This window comes from Canis aureus, chromosome 12 (assembly GCF_053574225.1).
Source record: "Canis aureus isolate CA01 chromosome 12, VMU_Caureus_v.1.0, whole genome shotgun sequence".
In the NCBI taxonomy this organism is placed as follows: Eukaryota; Metazoa; Chordata; class Mammalia; order Carnivora; family Canidae; genus Canis; species Canis aureus.
In genome coordinates, this window is record NC_135622.1 from 63,508,313 (window position 1) to 63,526,409 (window position 18,097).

General features: G+C 63.3%; 3 long non-coding RNA genes across 8 annotated transcripts; 2 read left to right on the forward strand and 1 right to left on the reverse strand.

Moving 5' to 3' along the window:
• Positions 1 to 205: 205 nt before the first annotated feature.
• Positions 206 to 5,773, forward strand: LOC144281338 (uncharacterized). The gene is made up of 4 exons (XR_013349912.1): positions 206 to 600; positions 841 to 2,960; positions 3,359 to 5,426; positions 5,565 to 5,773. It is a non-coding gene; the product is annotated as an uncharacterized LOC144281338 (long non-coding RNA).
• On the reverse strand, positions 3,352 to 6,542 carry LOC144281337 (uncharacterized). Of its 2 annotated transcripts, XR_013349911.1 has the most exons (5): positions 6,333 to 6,542; positions 5,940 to 6,142; positions 4,569 to 4,786; positions 4,212 to 4,420; positions 3,352 to 3,728 (listed from the first exon to the last, which is right to left on the reverse strand). It is a non-coding gene; the product is annotated as an uncharacterized LOC144281337 (long non-coding RNA). The 2 variants fall into 2 exon arrangements; XR_013349910.1 differs by having other exon boundaries at positions 4,212 to 4,786.
• Positions 6,543 to 8,857: 2,315 nt separating this feature from the next.
• On the forward strand, positions 8,858 to 16,582 carry LOC144281339 (uncharacterized). Of its 5 annotated transcripts, none has more exons than XR_013349915.1 (6): positions 8,858 to 11,187; positions 11,532 to 11,715; positions 11,846 to 12,525; positions 12,841 to 12,931; positions 14,412 to 14,522; positions 14,869 to 16,576. It is a non-coding gene; the product is annotated as an uncharacterized LOC144281339 (long non-coding RNA). The 5 variants fall into 5 exon arrangements; XR_013349916.1 differs by having other exon boundaries at positions 8,858 to 11,715; positions 11,846 to 11,958; positions 12,314 to 12,525; positions 14,869 to 16,575; XR_013349914.1 differs by having other exon boundaries at positions 11,559 to 11,715; positions 14,869 to 16,575.
• Positions 16,583 to 18,097: the final 1,515 nt, after the last annotated feature.

Sequence of the window (18,097 nt, forward strand, 5' to 3'; positions counted from 1 at the left end):
CAGGCTCCGGGAGTGCTGTCAGCTGAGCAGTGAAAAGGGACAAGCAGCTATGTCAAAAATGACACGCCGGCTTCTGCTGGTCTTGCAAAGCAGATCCGCAGTGATGTGACCGCGGCTGACAGCCAGCAGCACAAGTGGCTGCTTTCCGTACTGGATTGAAATCCGTCCAGCTCCCCGCGCTCGCAGCGATGGCTTCCAATGCTAATTCTCAGCGAGCCACGCATGAAATATATTCACAGGCGCTACTCAGTTAGGGCCCTTTGGAGTTATTTGAGGTACCTGTGATGAAAACATCTGTGCCACTTGCTTTTGTGGGTTTTTGTTCCCTTGGTTTCAATTATGCAGTCAAAGAATCTTCCAGAGAGAGAGAGAGAAGGAGAGAGAGTTTGCTGATGTAGTGCTTTCCTTTCTGATAAAAGAGGGTGCCTGGTCAGATGTCTGAATAGAAGGAGCAGGGGAAGGGAGAGGCGGACTTTCATTTCTACATTGACCAGGGACGCGCTCTGTTTGATGCAAATGAGGTCGTTCTAAACACATCTCCCCATGTCCTGCCAAGCTTCCTGGGGTCACGTAACCATCTCCTCACGTGACAAACAGAGGGTGAGTTTACCGGGATCACATCTGCGAACGTGAGCAATTGATAAGGATGCCTGGGGCAGGAAGGGTGGGAGGGGGCTGTGTGTGTATGTGTGTACACGTGTGTACGTATGTGCATGCACATCTGTGCATGGGTGCAGGCGTATGAGTGTGCATGCTCTAGCACACGGGTGTGTGCAAGCATATCCATGCGTGTGCGTGTGATTTCCTATGCAATCCTTCCCCATCTCTGTGGCTCCGTAGACTCGAGGAGCCCTGTCTCCCGTCACGTGGGCTCCCGCGTTCTCTCCTGGGGACGGCGTGCCGCACAGCGAGCTGAGAGCGGCTCAGAGAGGGCCCGCGGGTCACAGCGCAGGTGAGCTTGGGATGCAGGTGCTCTGCTCTCAGGGAACCGTGGCTGGAAGAAGCCCTTCGTCCCTCGTGCCCTCTGCAGCCGCTGCTCCCGGGTATGACGATGGGAGGGTCACACCCTCCAGGATCCAGGTGTGGCTGAGGCACCCGTCCCGCGCGCCACCGTCCTCTCTGGGGTGCAGAGTGTGCCATTGGCTCTGCCCGTGTGCAGACACGCCCCTGCGCGGCCCGGGCTCTCCAATCTAACAGCCAGTGGTTTGGTAAGAAGCAGCCATCGGTCCCTGGAGCGGCCTCAGGCGTCTAGATGGTGGGAAAAACACAGTGAGAAAGGCCTGGAGAGGCACAAGGGCTCCCACTGGGGTTGGTCTCTGGAGCCCCTGGGTGCCCACTCGGCCCCTGCGGAGGTTGCACGCCGTGGGGACGAGGCATGGCTGCCCGGCTGCGATCGTGGCCTGCGTGGAGCGCAGAGCCTGGGCCGGTGCGTACGCTCTCTCCTCTGCAGCTGCGGCCTGCCCCGCATTGCTGACTGGCTCCCAGCACCCCTCCTGCCCCGGGCCCTGCACCCCTCGCCCTCTGCTGCCTCAGGAGAGCTCACAGCAAGAGGTGGGGGCGTTTGCTCCTCTCACGGGGCTTTTAGGTATGATGACGGTGTCCTTCATCCGGGGGTTCCACTACCCCGCTGCAGTCGTTCCTGAGCGGCCGTCCCACCCTCGGCTGGCAGGTCTGGGGCCCCAGTCCCCCTTGCAGAGCAGGGCAGGGCCAGGTGCCTCGCGGGGCCTCACGGGGGAGAACCCTTCCTTGGCCTCTCCCAGTGGTGGAGGCGCCTGCATTCCACGCTGGCTGCCCCTGCCTCGGTCCCCCCTCCCAAATGTCTGTCCCTCCCTGGCTACCCGTCACCTCTGCGTCCTCGTCCACCTGCTGCCTCCCTCCCACGCGGACCTCGTGGTTGGGTCGGGCCACCGGCTAATCCTGGACCTTCGCTCATCCCAACATCCTCGACCGAATCACATCTGCGGAGCCCCTGCTGCCACCCCAGGTACCAAACGCTCAAGTTCCCAGGACTCAGACGTGGACTCTGGGGTCGCGTGCCGGACGTGCCACGCCCTGCCCTCCGCTCCATGCTGCGGCGTGGCTCCCCCACCACCCCCCGCCCAGGCACTTGACTCGCCCTCCCTGCCCGCCATGTGGAATGGATCCTTCGCTAGGAGCTTCTCGGATGGCCGGAGTGTGCTGGGACACGGGACACGGGACACGGGACTCTCCTCCTGCTTCCGCCCTCGAGGCTCCTCCCGACGGCGTCCTCCTGTCTGAGTCCGGCCAGAGCCCAGAGAGGCGTCCCCGGAATTCCTCTGCAGGGATGGCTCTGGGTGGCCGCCCCCCTCCGTCCAAAGCACAGTCTTGAGGAGCGAGGAGAGTCTGCAGCGACGGGCCGCCGCGTAGGGGCTGAACACGGTGGTGCCCCGTCTCCCGCGGCGGGGCCCACCTCGTGCTGCCCCCATGGCCCGCTGGCCCCACGAGACCGTGCCTGGACCACTGGCGCCTGGTGCGTCATCGTCCGTCGATCAGCCTCCTTCACGACAGCATGAGGTTCTGGGAGCAGGTGCCAGGACTTGCCCGTCCTTGTTTGCCGAGGGCCACGCGTGGGGCCGACGCTCACACGGGGCTGTCTTTCCCTCCTTCCTCCTTCTGCTCTCAGACAATTTTGCTCAAGTTATTTATCCACCGCTGTGGCATTTTCCAGGTGGCAGGTACCCGGCTACCCTCCCTGGTGCCAGAACCGCGTGGGGGCGGGCGCCGCATCCCCCACACCCCCTGGGAGGGAGGACGGAGCAGGTGCGGGACGGCTGGACACAGCACAGCCACCCTCCCTCCTGCTCCTCCTCGTGGGCCGCTGCTTGCCCCCCTCCAGGGCAGTCGCGGGTGCACCATCAGCTCCAAGAGGCCCGGGTGGGCGGCCGAGGCATCGCCGTGCAGCAGGGGACGCGGGATTTGCCCTCGCGAAGACCCACGTCGTGAGTGGAGGGATTTCAGGCCGGAGAGAATGATGTGTGCAAGGGACAGGATTCCACTTCCCGGGTGGAGGCCGTTCCCCACCTTCCCTGTGTCCGGGCCTCGGGCTGCTCGGGCATCACCGGAGCTGTGTCTCCACCTGCCTCCCGATGTGCCTGGCTCCCAGGGGAGCTGAGAGGCCGGGGCCTCGGGGCGGTGTGAGGGCCCGGGCCCTGGGGATACCGAGGCTGGCCTCACACTCCATCTACCAACGCAGGGCCTCGGCGGGTCACTCTGGCCTCCTGGTCTGCGTGGTGGGGCCATCGGCGTCCCTGCCTCCGGGCTCTCATAGGAAGGTGCCCGAGCCGTGCCTGATGCCCAGGAATCACTCAAAAGGACACATCATTTTGCTTCCATGTAGGACATCCACGCTCATTTTTATTCCCCGGAGAAGGCCACACCCAGGAGAGCAAGACGCCGGCGGCGGAGGGAGGCCTGGGCGAAGCAGGACGGCCGTCCCCGTGTCCAGAGCCGCTCTGCCCTGTCTGCCAGATGCTCACACACGTGTGGTTTGGTCTTGTGTGCATGTGTGTGCACGCGTGTGTGAGCGTGAGAGAGAGAGAGGGAGGGAGGGAAAGGGAGGGAGGGAGATGCTGCTGCTTCCCAGATAGGAGCCGAGTTGGGGATTTTTTCCAGCTAATTATTTCTGGACGGCCGCTGTGTCCTCCTGCCTCCCGTCTTAACTGCATCATTCAGTGTCTCAGGATCGATCGAGGCGGGTCTGAGTAGCTCTGCAAGGAGCCAGTGGGAGCCGCGTTAGCCGCCAGCACGGATGGCGTCTGACGTGCTCGGATGAGGCCTGGCCAGGGAGGTCGACCGCCCGTCGTCCCCACGGCGTGTGGCCGGCATCCTTCCTAAGGCCCAGGGCCCCGGGACTCAAACGGTGCAAAAGCAGACGCCCTGGGGTCGCCTCGCGCTGGCCTCTCTCCCACAGGCCGGGCTCTGTCCTGAGGGTGGGGGCGTGGGCGACACCCGTCTGGGACAGAGCTGGCCGTGACCCGGCCCTGAGCGCGGGCGGAGGGGGCCCCAGGTCTGCCGTGTGCAGGGGTGTGGGGCTCAAGTCAGCATCTGCTACGCGTCCACATCCTAGCTGGGCTTGGAGCCGGAGAGCCAGGCTGGGGGCCCCCAGGCGGGGAGAGCTCATGGCCCGCGAGCCCTGCCGCCCACCCTGCCGTCCACAAGGCTCCTGCCCAGGGCCAGCGGGGCCAGCGCGCCTCAGTTCTTTCCAGTTTCCTCCGGGGCCAGCTTCGCCACTCGAGCAACTACGGACTTAGGAGGGATTGGCCCAGCGCCGGGCGCGGCGGCAGGCGGAGCGGACACCAGTGTGGCTGGGGCCACCGCTGCGTCCTGCTGGGAATCCTGGCTGAAGCTGTTCGTGTCCGGAGGAGCAGACCCCGAGGAGGCTAACGCCAGCCTGGCTGCTCTGGGAAGGTCAGAGGCGAAGCAAAATAGTGTGTGCGAGAGCTCCCCCGCCCCCACCCCACCAGTGACCAGGCAAGACGTGCGGTCAGTGTTCCCCGGGCTCGGTGAGCAAGGTCGGGTCCCACCCCCGGCACCTCCCGGGAGCTCACATCGGGGTGGCCGACCCAGCAGACCCCCCTCCTTGGCCGGGGACCGTGCCCCTTGCAGAGGAACAGGCTGCCCCGAGATGCAGCTCCAGGACTGGCACAGCGGGAGGGCACACGCGTCCTGACCCTAGGGCGGCTTCCTGTGGCCTCCGTCTACCCTCAGCGCTTACTTCAGTTCCTCTCCCGAGACGGCACCAAGCGCATTTGCCGCCCGCGTGAATCTGCGGAAATGAAAAAACGTGCCTCTTGGACTTGAGGGAACACGTGGACTGCAGCATGGGCACAGCGGTGCCCTTTGGGGTGACCTCCGCGAGGGCAAGGGAGCCACGTGCCGCCCCGCTGAGCGTCCCGCAGGGTGACGGCTGGTCCCAGCGGTGCAAAGAGGCAGGTGTCTGCGAGCCCCCCAGTGCGTGCACCCTGTCCGGCCGGCGGCCTGGGGCGCCCTGACGGCGCGGGTCCTCCTGCGGGGCCTGGCTTGGCCGGCGCTTGCCCTCCTGGGAGGGCCCCGTGCCCTGTCCACGCCCCACATCTCGGTCCCCCCTTCTTTCCAGGGAAGAAGGATCGGAGACAGGAGGCGCCTCTAAGTGCAGCGGCAGGGTCTCTCCGTCTCCAGCTCCTCCCTGGGCTGCTCCGTCCTAGCATTTGGGCATTTAATAATGCAGACGAGAGGCTCTTGTCTTATTAATTATTAATCGCCCTTTTTGCATTTCTAAGGGCAGCAGATGAGCTCTGAGGCGAAGCAAATGGAACTCGGGAGGAGCTGCAAGGAAGCCGGCCTCCTCCGGGGCCCTCTGCGGGCGGCCTCTTGGCCCTCTCTGGCCCTGTCCTCCGAGGAGCCCGGCGCAGCCCGCGGCCCTGTTGGTGCGTGTGCTCAGAGCCCCACGTCCCCAAGGCACTCGGGTTGTCCCGCAGGACAGGCGCGCGGTGGGCTCCACGTGCATGGAGAGGCCCTCCCTCCTGCCAGCCGTCCCCGTCCCCGTCCCCGTCCCTCACCCACAGCCCCGGAGCTCATTGCAGCCGGACGTGCGGAGGCAATTATGGCCGGTGGGAGTCTCCTCTCGCCACACCAGCATCCCTTCCTGCATCCCTTCCTGACGTTGTGCACCCGCTACTATCTTACTAATGCGGCCCTCAGCCTTGGGAAGTAGAATTAAAAACGTAATAATAAAAGGAGAAAAGAGGGAAAGAAGAGAGAAATGTGCTTGCTTCGGAGGCACGTATTTTGATTGTGTTCTTCCAAACCAGGGGCGGGGGTGTCACTGCCGCTCTTGTCAGAGTCTCCATGGGAGGCGGGAGGCGGATGCAGGAGGCGGGAGGAGGGCTCAGGGCAGCCGCCCCCCAGGGGAGGGCTCTCCTGACTCCCCGTTCGCTCACCCAGAGGATGAGACCAGCCAGCAAGCCTGGGCCCCACAGAGCAGAGCTGTCTGCGGGCGCTGCTTCCCCGTCCCTGCCCCAGGCTGTGCCGGGCAGTAAGACGGGGTCCAGAGGTGAAAGTCAGTTCCTAGCAAAGCGGGCTCCAGGTTCTCCAACCCCCGTCCTGAGAGGATGCTGTGTCCTTGAGGAGGCTGTGGGGTGGCCTGGAGGGGAAGCATCCACTCCTGGGGCAGGGGGTGGTTACAGGGCAGGAGCCCCCAAGCGTGTCCTCCTGGACGTCCCCACGCGGTGAATGCCAGCCCTCCCACGTGGCAGCCCAAGGCCTGCAGCACCTGGGCCAGCCCCCCCTCCTGCCCCCTGTCCCCCCAGAGCCCACGAGTGCCCCACACTCACCACCTTCTAGCTCCTGGGTGTGCTGGGCCCAGGCACTGTCTCCACTTGGGACACCAGCTGTCCCTGCAGGGGTCTGAGCCCCTTCTGGGTGCCAGGGGGTGGGACCCAAGGTGGGGGGTTGGATATGAGGATCGAGGGATGGGGGCGGGGTCCGTGGGGTGCAGGGCTGGGTCAGGGAACCAGGGACCCAGCATGAGGACTGGGGGCAGGGGACAGGGGGCTGGGACGGAAGGGGGGCAGTGAGGGGTGAGTGGTGAGGGGCAGAGGGCCGGGGGCTGGGGGCCTGGGGTGGGGCATGAGCACCGGAGGCAGAGAGTGGGGGGCCGGGGGTGGGGACCGGGGGTGGGGCTTGAGCACCAGGGGCAAGGGGTGGGGGACCAGGGGATGGGGGCCGGGGGCCCAGGCACCAGGCATGAGGCCCGGGGGCTCGTGGGCAGCAGCACCTCCAGCCCTCGGTGGGCGCCCCGTGCAGAGTCCTTGCTGAGGTCCCAGAGAGGCCAGAACCCCTCCGGCCCGGCGCACCGAAGGAGCACAGCAGAGCTTGGGCCTGCCGCAGCCGGGCTGGGCCCTGGGAGTCTCGGTGGAAGCAGAACCTCTGCCCTGCACTTGGACTTTCTCCCCGCTGGTCCCGGGACCAGCCCACGGCCGGACAGACCCACTGTTCCTCGTCCTCCTGCATCGCCTCCGGGGCCAGGCCTCAGCTTCCCTGACACCCCACGTCCCCTGCCCCCGGGGGACCTCTGCCCCCCAGCGGGCGCGTCCCTGAGCCGGACCAGGCTGCCAGAGGCCCCGGGAAGCTTCCAGAATCAGCGTCCACCACACTCCCCCGTCCCCCAGGACCCCCCTCCACCCCGTCCCTGCTTTCCTGGGCATCGTGGAGCGTGGAGAGCCACGAGCCCAACCGAACCTGACACGGGTGCCCGTCCCTCTGCAATACCCACACACGGACCCGTCGCCTTGGGGCCGGCACGAGGGCTCCCAGGTCCCCGGAGAAGCAGCAGGACGGGGAAGGGCAGCCGTGGCGGCCAGGTCACCGCTGACCCCTCGTTTTGTTCTTTATCCTGTTCTGTGCTTCCAACAGGTGCGCCTCTGGGGGCCTGGCCTGGCTCTCAGAACGCTGTTGGTCCAGGCTCCGCTCTCCAGGCCGAGCACAACGCCGCAGGGTGTCACTCGGGGCAGCTCGCCGTGGGGACTCAGAGGAACAGTCGGTGCCGCACGGGTTGGCGAGGCTGTGCCAGGCTCCACAGAAGCCGGGGAATGGGCAGCGGCTGTCCCGGAGGATGCCCTGCGGCTGCCGAGTGTCCCGAGGGGCAGGGGGCAAGCCACGGGGAGGGAAACCTGCTGGAACAGGGACCCCCACTCCCCCAAAGCCCAAGAAAGCAGATCTGCTTCTGGCACGTGAAGGGAGGATGAAGCCGGGCTCGGGTGGAGCTGGGCCCCGGGGCCTATTTCTGGGCGCCCCCCAGCACTGCGGCCCCGGCCCGGCCCTAGGAGCCCTGTCGCCACGGAGACGAGCTGTGACCAGACTCCGTGGGACTTCCCTGGAGCGCCTCACTTTGTGGCCGTCCTCCCCTCTTCCCTGCTTCTCTTACATAATCTGTCCCGTGGGACCCACTTGCAGGAGGTGAGCCAAGGAGTCCTGCTTTCACCGCGGGCCTGGCTAGAAGAGGGGGTCTCGAGGGCCTGCGCTGCGCGTCCACGCGGTGACTGTGTGTGCGCTCGAATCAGAAGGTCTGGACCGCAGAGCATCTCCGCTGCGTGTCCCGCCCACGCTGATGGCCTTATCTCTCTGTGTCCCCAGCAGCAGCCGTGGGCCAAGGGACACGGTCGAGGCCACTCACTGGCGCTCACGCTCGTCCCGCCTGGGAGGGGAGCTCACGGCGTCCGTCTATAGGAAGAGGAGTGTGGGCCCGCGGGTGGACGTCACTTTCCTCCCAGTGGACAGACCTGGGTCTGGGAAGGAGGGTTCAAACACGCAGGGTTCGAGTCCCCAGAGCTCTGGCCGCCTCCAGCAGGGCTTCAAGGTCCATCCTTCTTTCGACGCTGTGACCTCAGGCAGCGGGTGCTCAGAGCCACAAGGATGGGTGACCCAGGAGGTGGCTCCTGTCGGCCGAGAAAGGGGCTGCGCTACCCGCTGGGAGGGCCCGGGCTGCTCCCCTCTTAAGGGCAGAACTGCTCAAACCTGTATTGAAAAGGATTTCAGGGATGCCCGGGAGGCTCCACGGTTGGGCACCTGCCTTGGGCTCAGGGCGTGACCCGGGGTCCTGGGATCGAGTCCCGCATCGGGCTCCCTGCATGGAGCCTGCTTCTCCCTCTGCCTGTGTCTCTGCCTCTCTCTGTGTCTGTAATGAATAAATAAAAAGCTTAAAAAAAAAAAAAGGATTTCGGTGAGAGGTGTTTCAGGGGAGCCCTTGGCACCTGCCGCCCTTCCTCCATCCTCTCATCTGAGGTCAGACCAGGGAGCACATGGTCCTCGGTGGTTGTCAAGGCAACGGGCTCCACAAACATTCGAATGCCCAGAACACGGCAGCCGCCGACGCAGCGGCGCCAGAGGACACTCTCGTCACCCCGGGGTGTGGGTGCCAGGGGATGGGCTCCAAGACGCCAGCCCGTGAGCCACGTCAGGAAGAGTGGGCCACCCCGGCCCCAGAGTGATGCGGGAGGACGGGCAGGAGGGGCAGGTTGAGGACCCGTGAGAGGGGCCTCGGTGCAGCCCTGTGGTGCTCTGTGCGCGGTAGAGCCCAACGTATGCAGAGGAGCCAGCCGGACACTCGAGTCCCTACGGGATGGGGGCCCTGCAGACCTGCCCAGGCCCCCGGGGCACCCGCAGGAAAAGCTGCAGCTATTTCATTAGTTCTAGAAGACAGAAGGAGGGGAATGTGCAGGCCGGGGGATCGTGCACGACCCTCATGCAGCAGCGGTGAAACGGAAGCGGTGCCTCCTGCATTGACTTGCAGTGGGGAGTCCAGCCTCGTCCACACACTGCGGGAAGGGACGCGATGAGGATCGGCCTGGCTGCCTTCCAGGTTCCCGGGGCCACCAAGTGACTCCCGCAGTTGGGCGGTTGGACGGGTGTCCCGCATGGTCTGGGGGCTGAGGCCTTCCCCCTGCGAGCCCGCGCGGTCCCTCTGGCAGGCCCATGTGCCCATCCCTCTTACAAGGACACGGAGGGTACGGGATCAGGGCCCCCCTAGGCACCCCCCAAACCTTAATCTCCCGACCCCACAGTCATAGGCGCAGGTGCTGGGGGCCGGGCCTTGACTGCGAAGGCTGGGGGGTGGGACAGGCTGCGCCCCCAGGGCAGTGCACGTCTCTAGCATCAGGGAGCCGGGGGTGGCCTTGCGGAGAGCGTAGAGCCTCTGAGTGACGCGGGGGCCGGCGTGAAAGGTGAGCGGGTGGGAGTCGTCGCGGTCGTCCTGCACGGACACCCACAGGTCCATCCGGCGCCGTCAGCACAGCCCTCGTATCCCCCCTCGGTGGACGTCATCAAGTCGTGCTGGGCTGGCGGCTGCGGCAGCTGCGGTTCCGGGGAGGCCGGGCAGTCTGGCCATCGGGCTCCGCAGGGCTGGCCATGAGGATCGGGCTCATCGTGAAGGCGGGGAAAGGTCACCAGAGTGCCAGGAGCGAGTCCCCGTGGACAGAGGTGCCCAAGAGCCGGTTGAGCAGCTGCCGGTGGACCGCCCCGGTGGGGTGCCCAAGCCGTGCGCACAGGCACCCGGCAACGCCTGGCCCCTGTCCCCCCTGGAGGCCGGCCGCCCCCGCGCCAGCAGCTTCCGAGGTGCCGCCTCCGGTGCCCGCTGCCTCAGGTGGCTCTGCGTGACCAGAGCCTCCGGGGAGGCGCTCAGGGTCCTTGGGCTGCGCTCACGGCACCGCCACACAGCGACCCCTTCGCTGGAGTTTAAGCCTTTGCTTTAATGGTAGAAAGAGTCGCTGGGCTAATCCCAAGGGGCTTGAAATAAATACTTGCTGCCCGAGGCGAAAGCAGCGTTCGCGGTAAAGGTGGGAACGCAGAGGACAGCACGCAGAGGAGCGGGCCTGCAGGAGGACAGACCTGGCCGTCACGTCGGGGCCGGACCTCCGCTGGACGCCGACCAGCTGCTCGGTGGCCCCGGCTCATGCCTGCCCGCCCCGCCTGGGGGGAGACGGAAGGTGCCCCCGCAGCAAGCAGAGTGGAGGCAGTGACGGGCTGGGCCCAAGGACCACAGGCCTGGAGACGTGCCTCCCGGGCTCCTGGGGCCAGTCTGAACGGCGCGGGCGTCCTGTGTCTGGCCCCCAGGGACCGCGTCCAAGTGCAAAGACGTGAGCGGCGTGCAACGGCGCGGCTGTCAGAGCTCAGGAAGGGGCAGTGCTTCCAGGAGAGCTCACGAGGGGCTCCATGGCCCCAGCCCACCCCGCCCCAGCCTCACCTGCCCCCCAGCCCCACCTATCCCCCAACCCACCTGCCCCAGCCTCACCTGTCCCCAGCCTCCTGCCACCAGCCCCTGGCCCCCAGTGGCCAGCACCCTAGCCCCACCTGCCATAGCCCCCAGTGCCCCAGCCCCTGCCCCTAGCCCCCAACACCCCAGCCCCATCTCCCCCCAGCCACGCCTGCCCCAGCCCCTCAGGGCTGGCATCACCTGTGAAATCATGTGACATCAATTTTACATGACGTGTGTTTAGGGGGTAATTCCTTTCTCCCACTTCTGTGGAGATGGGTCCCACGGGGCTCTGGTGAAGGCCCTGACCAGCCCAGGACGGTGCCTCCACCCACTCGTAGGCTCCGACCCCAGTGGACGTGTTAATTTAAGTGTTGTTGCCACACAGACAGCAGACCTATGCCGTCCTCAGAAGAGGCGTTTAAGACGCCCTGCTTCAGGTTAGGGGCACTCTCCTACCCAAACTGCTAACTGCCACCGGACCCGGCTTCCAGGAGGAACAGTGGGCATAAATAACACGGATGATGATGCAGTTGACCACAGAGTGGGGCCACATGCCCTGGGAGGGCGCATATATGGGAGGGGGAGGGGTCTTCATGCCTGAGCCGGGGGTGCCGCTGGCGGTCAAGGGGCCCGGTGGAAGGTGTGACATTGGTGCGACAGTTGGTATTCGGGAAGCAGGAGGCAAGCCCTGCAGGGAGGGAAGGCCTCGTGGGAGAAGTGGTGTTTCCTGAGACGGTGGGACCAGAAGTAAAGACCTAACAGGCTCTGGGGTCAACTCCAGGCTCCAGGGTCAACTCCGCCCTTGCAGAGTGACGGTCCCGATGATCTAGCGCTTTGCTGTCGCTGGTGTACGGTGGGGTCCAGGCCACAGAGAGGGAGGGGACGCATCCCGACAGCGATTGTAGAATACACCGGAAGCAGTCTGGACGGTCCCTGCACTGCCCGGAGTGGGACTCCTTGCTCAGGTGACCCCAGACCCCTGCGTGCCATCTCCAGGGATGGCATGCGCTGTGCCCGCCTGGAAGACCACCAGACACAGGTGCAGATGCAGACTTTGTCTAAAGGGCTCATTGGCTTCTCTTTACTCTCCGACAGGAGCCCCTGGGATTTGGACTGGAACAGTGGCCGGAGGAGCTGTAATCGCAAACCAGCCTCACGCCGCGAGGGACCCTGTGTGCTGTGCAGTCGTTGTATGGCCACAGGGAACAGTGAGTCCTGCAGACAGGCCGTCCCCATCTACACAGAAGGAGAAAGCGAGACGGCCTTCACAGCACAGCAGGGCAGGACAAGGGGGTGGCCCCGGACTGGACAAGGCAGCCTGGCAGGGGCGCAAGCCCCCTGTGCATCAGGGGTGCGGGGTCGGATGGGAGGCAGAGGGTGAGGACACCTGCTAGGGCCCTTCTCAGCTGTACCACTTACCTGCCTGAGGTGGCCGACCGTGCGGCCTCATGGGCACAGGTGCTGGGTGTTGGGCCAAACATCTCCCTGGACGCGTCTATGAGGGCGTTTCTGGAGGAGATTAACATTGGAGGCCAGACTAGTAACGCGGGGGGCCCTCCCCAGTGTGGGCCGACCTCCTCCGACCTGCTGACGACCCCAAGATGATGAAACACTGGTCCAGCGCTGGTGAGAAGGGGTGTGTCTCTGCCCACCTGTCTTCAAGGTGGGCCACTGTCTTCCGCTCACACGAGTGCAGACGGGAACCACACGATGGGCTTTCTGGGGGCCCCAGCTTGCTGACTGCAGGTCTGGGACTCCGCATCCTCCAAAACCTTGTGAGTCAATTCCTGATAACAAATCTTTCTCTACACACACACACACACACACACCCCTCCTCCTGGGTCTGTTTCTCTGGAGAACCTTCACACACTACTGCAGTCTAACAAATCACCACACAGTTAGTGGCTTCAAACAACACATATTTATTGTCTCACGGTGTCCATAGATCTTAGCCGTGTCTCCTGCTCAGGGTCTCACAGGGCTGCAGTGGAGATCTGGCCAGGCTGCCTTTCCCTTGGATGTTCCACCGTGGGAGAGTCTACTTCCCAGCTCACTCAGTGTCAGCAGAATTCCTTTCTTTGTGTTTGTAGGACCAGCAGGCCAGCCTCTTGCTGACTCTCAGCTAGAAGCCACCCTCTGCTCCCAGAGGTCATCCACAGCTCCCAGACGCCATCATAGCTTGTAAGGGTCATCCACTCCTGGAGGTCTTCATAGCTCCTAGAGGTCATCTGTAGCTCCTAGGGATCATTCATAGCTCCTGGGGGTCATCCATAGCTCCTGGAGATCATCCATAGCTCCTGGGGGTCATCCATAGCTCCTAGGGGACATCCATAGCTCCTGGGGGTCATCCATAGCTCCTAGGGGGTCATCCATAGCTCCTAGAGGTCATCCATAGCTCCTGGGGGTCATCCATAGCTCCTGGGGGTCATCCATAGCTCCTAGAGGTCATCCATAGCTCCTGGGGGTCATCCATAGCTCCTAGAGGTCATCCGCAGCTCCCAGAGACCACTATAGCTCCTAGAGGTCATCATAGTTTGTAAGGGTCTTCCACAGGTGCTGGAGGTCATCGTAGTTTCTAGGGGTTATCTATAGCTCCTAGGTGTCATCCATAGCTCCCAGAGGTCATCCACAGCTCCTAGGTGTCATCCATAGCTCTCAGAAGTTCTCCATAGGTCTCAGAGGTCACCCACAGCTTCTACGTGTCATCCACAGCTCCTAGAGGTCATCCAATGTTCCTGGGGGTCATCCATAGATCCCGGGGGTCATCCATAGCTCCTAGAGGTCATCCATAGCTCCTGGGGGTCATCCATAACTCCTAGGGGTCATCCATAGCTCCTGGGGGTCATCCATAGATCCTAGAGGTCATCCATAGCTCCTAGGGGTCATCCATAGCTCCTAGACATCATCCATAGCTCCTAGAGGTCATCCATAGCTCCTGGGGGTCATCCATAGCTTCTAGAGGTCGTCTGCAGCTCCCAGAGACCACTATAGCTCCTAGAGGTCATCATAGCTTGTAAGGGTCTTCCACGGGTGCTGGAGGTCATTGTAGCTTCTAGGGGTTATCTATAGCTCCTAGGTGTCATCTATAGCTCCCAGAGGTCATCCACAGCTCCTAGGGGTCATCCATAGCTCCTGGAGGTCATCTATAGCTCCTAGAGGTCATCCATAGCTCCTAGAGGTCACCCTTAGCTCCTGGGGGTCATCCATAGCTCCTGGGGCTCATCCATAGCTCCTAGGCATTATCCATAGCTCCTAGAAGTCGTCTGCAGCTCCCAGAGACCACCATAGCTCCTAGAGGTCATCATAGCTTGTAAGGGTCTTCCACAGGTGCTGGAGGTCATCGTAGCTTCTAGGGGTTATCTATAGCTCCTAGGTGTCATCCATAGCTCCTGGAGGTCATCCAGAGCTCCTAGGCATCATCCATAGATCCTAGAGGTCATCCAGAGCTCCTAGGTGTCATCCACAGCTCCTAGAGGTCATCCATTGCTCCTAGAGGTCATTATAGCTTGTAAGGGTCATCCACAGTTCCTGGGGATTATCCACAGCTTCTGGAGGTCATCTGCAGCCCCCAGAGGTCAGTGTAGGTTGTAGAGTTCATCCGCAGCTCCTAAAGGTCCTTGGCGGCTCCTTGTGACATGGGTACTCCCCACGCTTTATGAAGCCGGCAGGGTCATCTGCAGAATGTCTGCAGCAGGAAGGAGTGTCCATGTGCTCGCGCCCCCACAGGAGCAGCATCTCAGAGTCAGGACTGGCCCTGGCTCCCGGGCCCCAGGTGATGCCGTCCTCTCTTCCCGAAGGGCCCCTGCACTCTCCCCCCGCTTCCTCCCCTCCCACCTAGTCTGGCTCGTGGCCCTCCTCCCTGCCCAGCTCACTGCTGCACGCTGCGGAGCCCACGGACGTTCCGGATGACCCTAAAGACAGCACCCTGTCTCCGATGGGCCCGTCACCCGCAGTGACCCCCGCACATCCCCGTCTCCCGCTCTTCCGGGCCTCCTCCCACCTCTCCGGCTGCTGCCGGCTTGTTTCATCGGGGCGCCCTCCTCGCCGGGGCCCTGGGCTGTACCTCAGCCTCTTCCATGAATCTGCTGTAATTTATGGGAATCTTCTCCTGTGATCAGACGGTTCGGCCAGGTGCCATCTTCGCTGGTGAAAACACCCCGTGCGGACCCATCTTTGCGCTCCGAGGGCGTTGTCAGGATGAATTCGTAGACCTGGAATGTCCTATGCTTCCTTCGCTGGCCTGTTTCCGTCATCCTCCCTGGGCCTCCGCGCCTCGGCTGCAGGCTCCATCCCTCTCACGTCCAACCCCTCCCTCACGGCCTCCTAGGCCCCCGCTCCTCCGCGTTTCCATGGCCAGGGCCAGCCCTGACACGTCCCGGACACCTTGACCTTGCAGGACAGTGGCCTCCATCTGCCCCAGCTCGTGTCGTCTCTGCGTCCCCACATGGCTCAGCTGGGCGGACCTCTTGCGGGGTGACCCCCCCATGGCTGGCCGGCTGCGCCTGGCAGGTCTGACCGCAGGTTTCCTCATGTGGAAAATGGGACGGACACCCGTCTGCAGCCTGGCGGGCTGGCGGGAGACGGCCTGCGTGAAATTGCCAGCACGGTGTCTGGCACATTCCAAGAATTCCCGAATTACAGCCACCGCTACCCTTGTCATTAGCAATAGTAGCGAGAGATGTTCGTTAAATGAGTAAATGGAAGGACAGGCGGAAGAATAGTGTCTGTGCAGAAATTCCTGAAGGTCGGAAGAGCGCAAACAAAAGGAGCAAGTCAACAAACCCCCGGGAGCGGCCGGCCCGTGCTCCAATTAATTTAACTTCCATTAGCAACTCGTAGAAACGTCTGTTGTTCAAAAGTGAACGTGTCCCCTATTAACCCATTAGAGGGTCCCTCACAAGCCTTTCTGTAGATCCTTCATCTTTTCTCTTCCCCGAAGAAAGAGGGGGAAGGCCAAGGCTTTGGGGGGGGCAGATGTCAGGGATTTCAGTCTTAAACATAAGAATTAGCAACTATCCCAAATTTTAAGTGGAGGATGAACGTTATCCATATGGATTTAGGTTCAAAAATCTGGACGCGTGAGCTTGGATGGTTGATTAAATGATGCCTGCCCGCATTTTCCCAGGCCTCCCCGTCTGTGCACGCGGTAAGGTGGCCGATGCAGACGCTCATGTAATGGTGCTCACGGGGCGGCCCCCGTCCCGCGGAAGGTGATGGGCATGTGCGAGGGCGCTGCAGGGCACGGCCCGCCCCCTCCTCTCACACCAGCAGCTCCGTGTTCCCTATTCCCATCCTGTTTCCGGAGCCCGGGGTCGGGCACAGAGGGCCCTGCGGTGGGAATCACTTCCAGGGGAAGCTGCAGGAGTCGACGGTGAGGACTTCCCCGGCTGTGACTCTTGGAGGCTGCTGATGAGGGTGTGAAAAATTCAAAGACATGATCTGCATTTCACGTCCCCAAATTTATGATGGCGATGGCAGCATGTTGATGTGCATGACTCCTTGTAGATCTCCAGAAATGAATTTCCTGACATTTTGCTCTTAAACAAAATGTATATGTGTTGCCTGTCAAAAGCAGGTGATTTGTATGTTCTAAGATTCGCAGGCTCCAGCAGCTAATCTTCACCAGCATTACCTGATGGGCCATTATAGACAAGATTTACTTGATATTTGTCCTTTCCCTAAATCTGCACATTTATTTAAAATCGTGTCCCGGGCTCTCCGTGGAGGAATGGTCCTAGACCGAGCGGTCGCACACCTGGGCCGTTGCCCGGCATTGATTGCTCAGAAGATGATCGCCTCCACGGCGGCGAGTCGAGAGGGAGCTGCAGCTTCCTGCCCAGCAGAAGGTGGGGCTGATGCAGACAAAGCCAAAGGACGATGGGAGAGAGGTCAAAAATCTCCGCATCTTACGATTACGCAGAGGTATCCGCCTCGCCTTGTCACCTGCGTCCTCCCGGATGCTGGGGAGCGGCCAGCGCCCCGTCGTGTCCAATGTGACCCAGAAGGAAACATGATGAGCCAGCGGTGGTCTAGACGGCCCCAATACGTGGGCCGGCAGCAGTTTTGAGTCCCAGGGGGTCCCAGGCCCCCCGGGAGACCACGGGGCGCGTTTCTCCTTCGGGCCGCGGGCTCCTGGGCGACCGGGATGCCGGGGGAGCACAGCCCGACCCGTCTGGCTGCCAGGCTGAGGTCAGAGCCGTGGCTTCCGTGGCGGCCGGAGGCCTGCGTCCGAGCTCAGGCTCCGCTCTGTGGTCCGGCCAGCGCCCCTGCGGCTGGATATGCTCGCGCTCCTCCAACGAAGGTGCTGCGTCGGCTGCCCTGGGTCCTCACGGGCTGTCGTGGCGCGATCTGTGCTCCCAGCTCTGCCCGGCCCGACGTGATGTCAGGTCCCAGGACACCTGCCGTTGGGCGCTGGCACCTCCCCTCCGCCGATGCACATGATGGTGACCCGGACGACCATCCGCATGTGCACATTGGCCTCCCAGGGCACAGCCGGCCCAGGCTGCCTTGGTTTACCCCCCTTGCTGTCCGTTCCTCGGCCCCCCATGGCCTCGCCTGGCCTCTCGCCGTCTGCCTGCTTGTGGTGTTTCTCCGACGGGGGCTACAGGCCCTTCCCCGGCTCACCCGCGTCCTGAACCCCATCTGCTCTCTGAGTCTACTGAGCACATCCCCCAGAGCGCTGGACGCTGGGGGGCATCTGGGCTGACCGTCCCCCTGCCGCCCTGAGCGCACCTCCACCCTCGTGCCCCCTCCCTCAGGTGTGGCCACTTTGTCGCTCAGGAGGCTCGGCCCCTTCTCTGACCCGGGCAGGAGGGGCTCCTGCTGGCCCACGTCTCCGCATTGCCCGGCCCCACCGCCACCCGTGCCACCTCCTCTCTGGCCGCGGCCTCCCCTCCTCACCGCCGTCGGAGAGCTCTCCCTAAAACATAAGCCAGGTCCATTCACACCTCTGCCCAACGTCCTTATGTGGTCTTCATTTCACTCTGAACAAAGCCAAACCCATGAGTGGCCGGGACCCCTGTGCTCTGGCTCCAGTCGCTCCCCTGACCCCACCCCCAGGCTGGTGCCCTGACTCCCTGGCTCCTCCCCGACCTTGTCGGGCGCGGCCCACCTTCAGGGCATCCCCGTGCCTGGCTGTCTGGCTGGAGGCCCCGCCCCTGACATCTCCGTGGCCCTGTCCCCCACCTCCGCAAGCGTCCTCCCGGGACACAGCTGGTGTCCACCCTGATGGGGGCCCCCTGACACCCTGACTCTCTTCCCCCGCCACCCCGTGCACCTCCTGTCCTCACCTCCTCTGTGTCTCCACGGCACGCATCACCTTGGAACAAGCAGTGCAGGCCTCCTCTT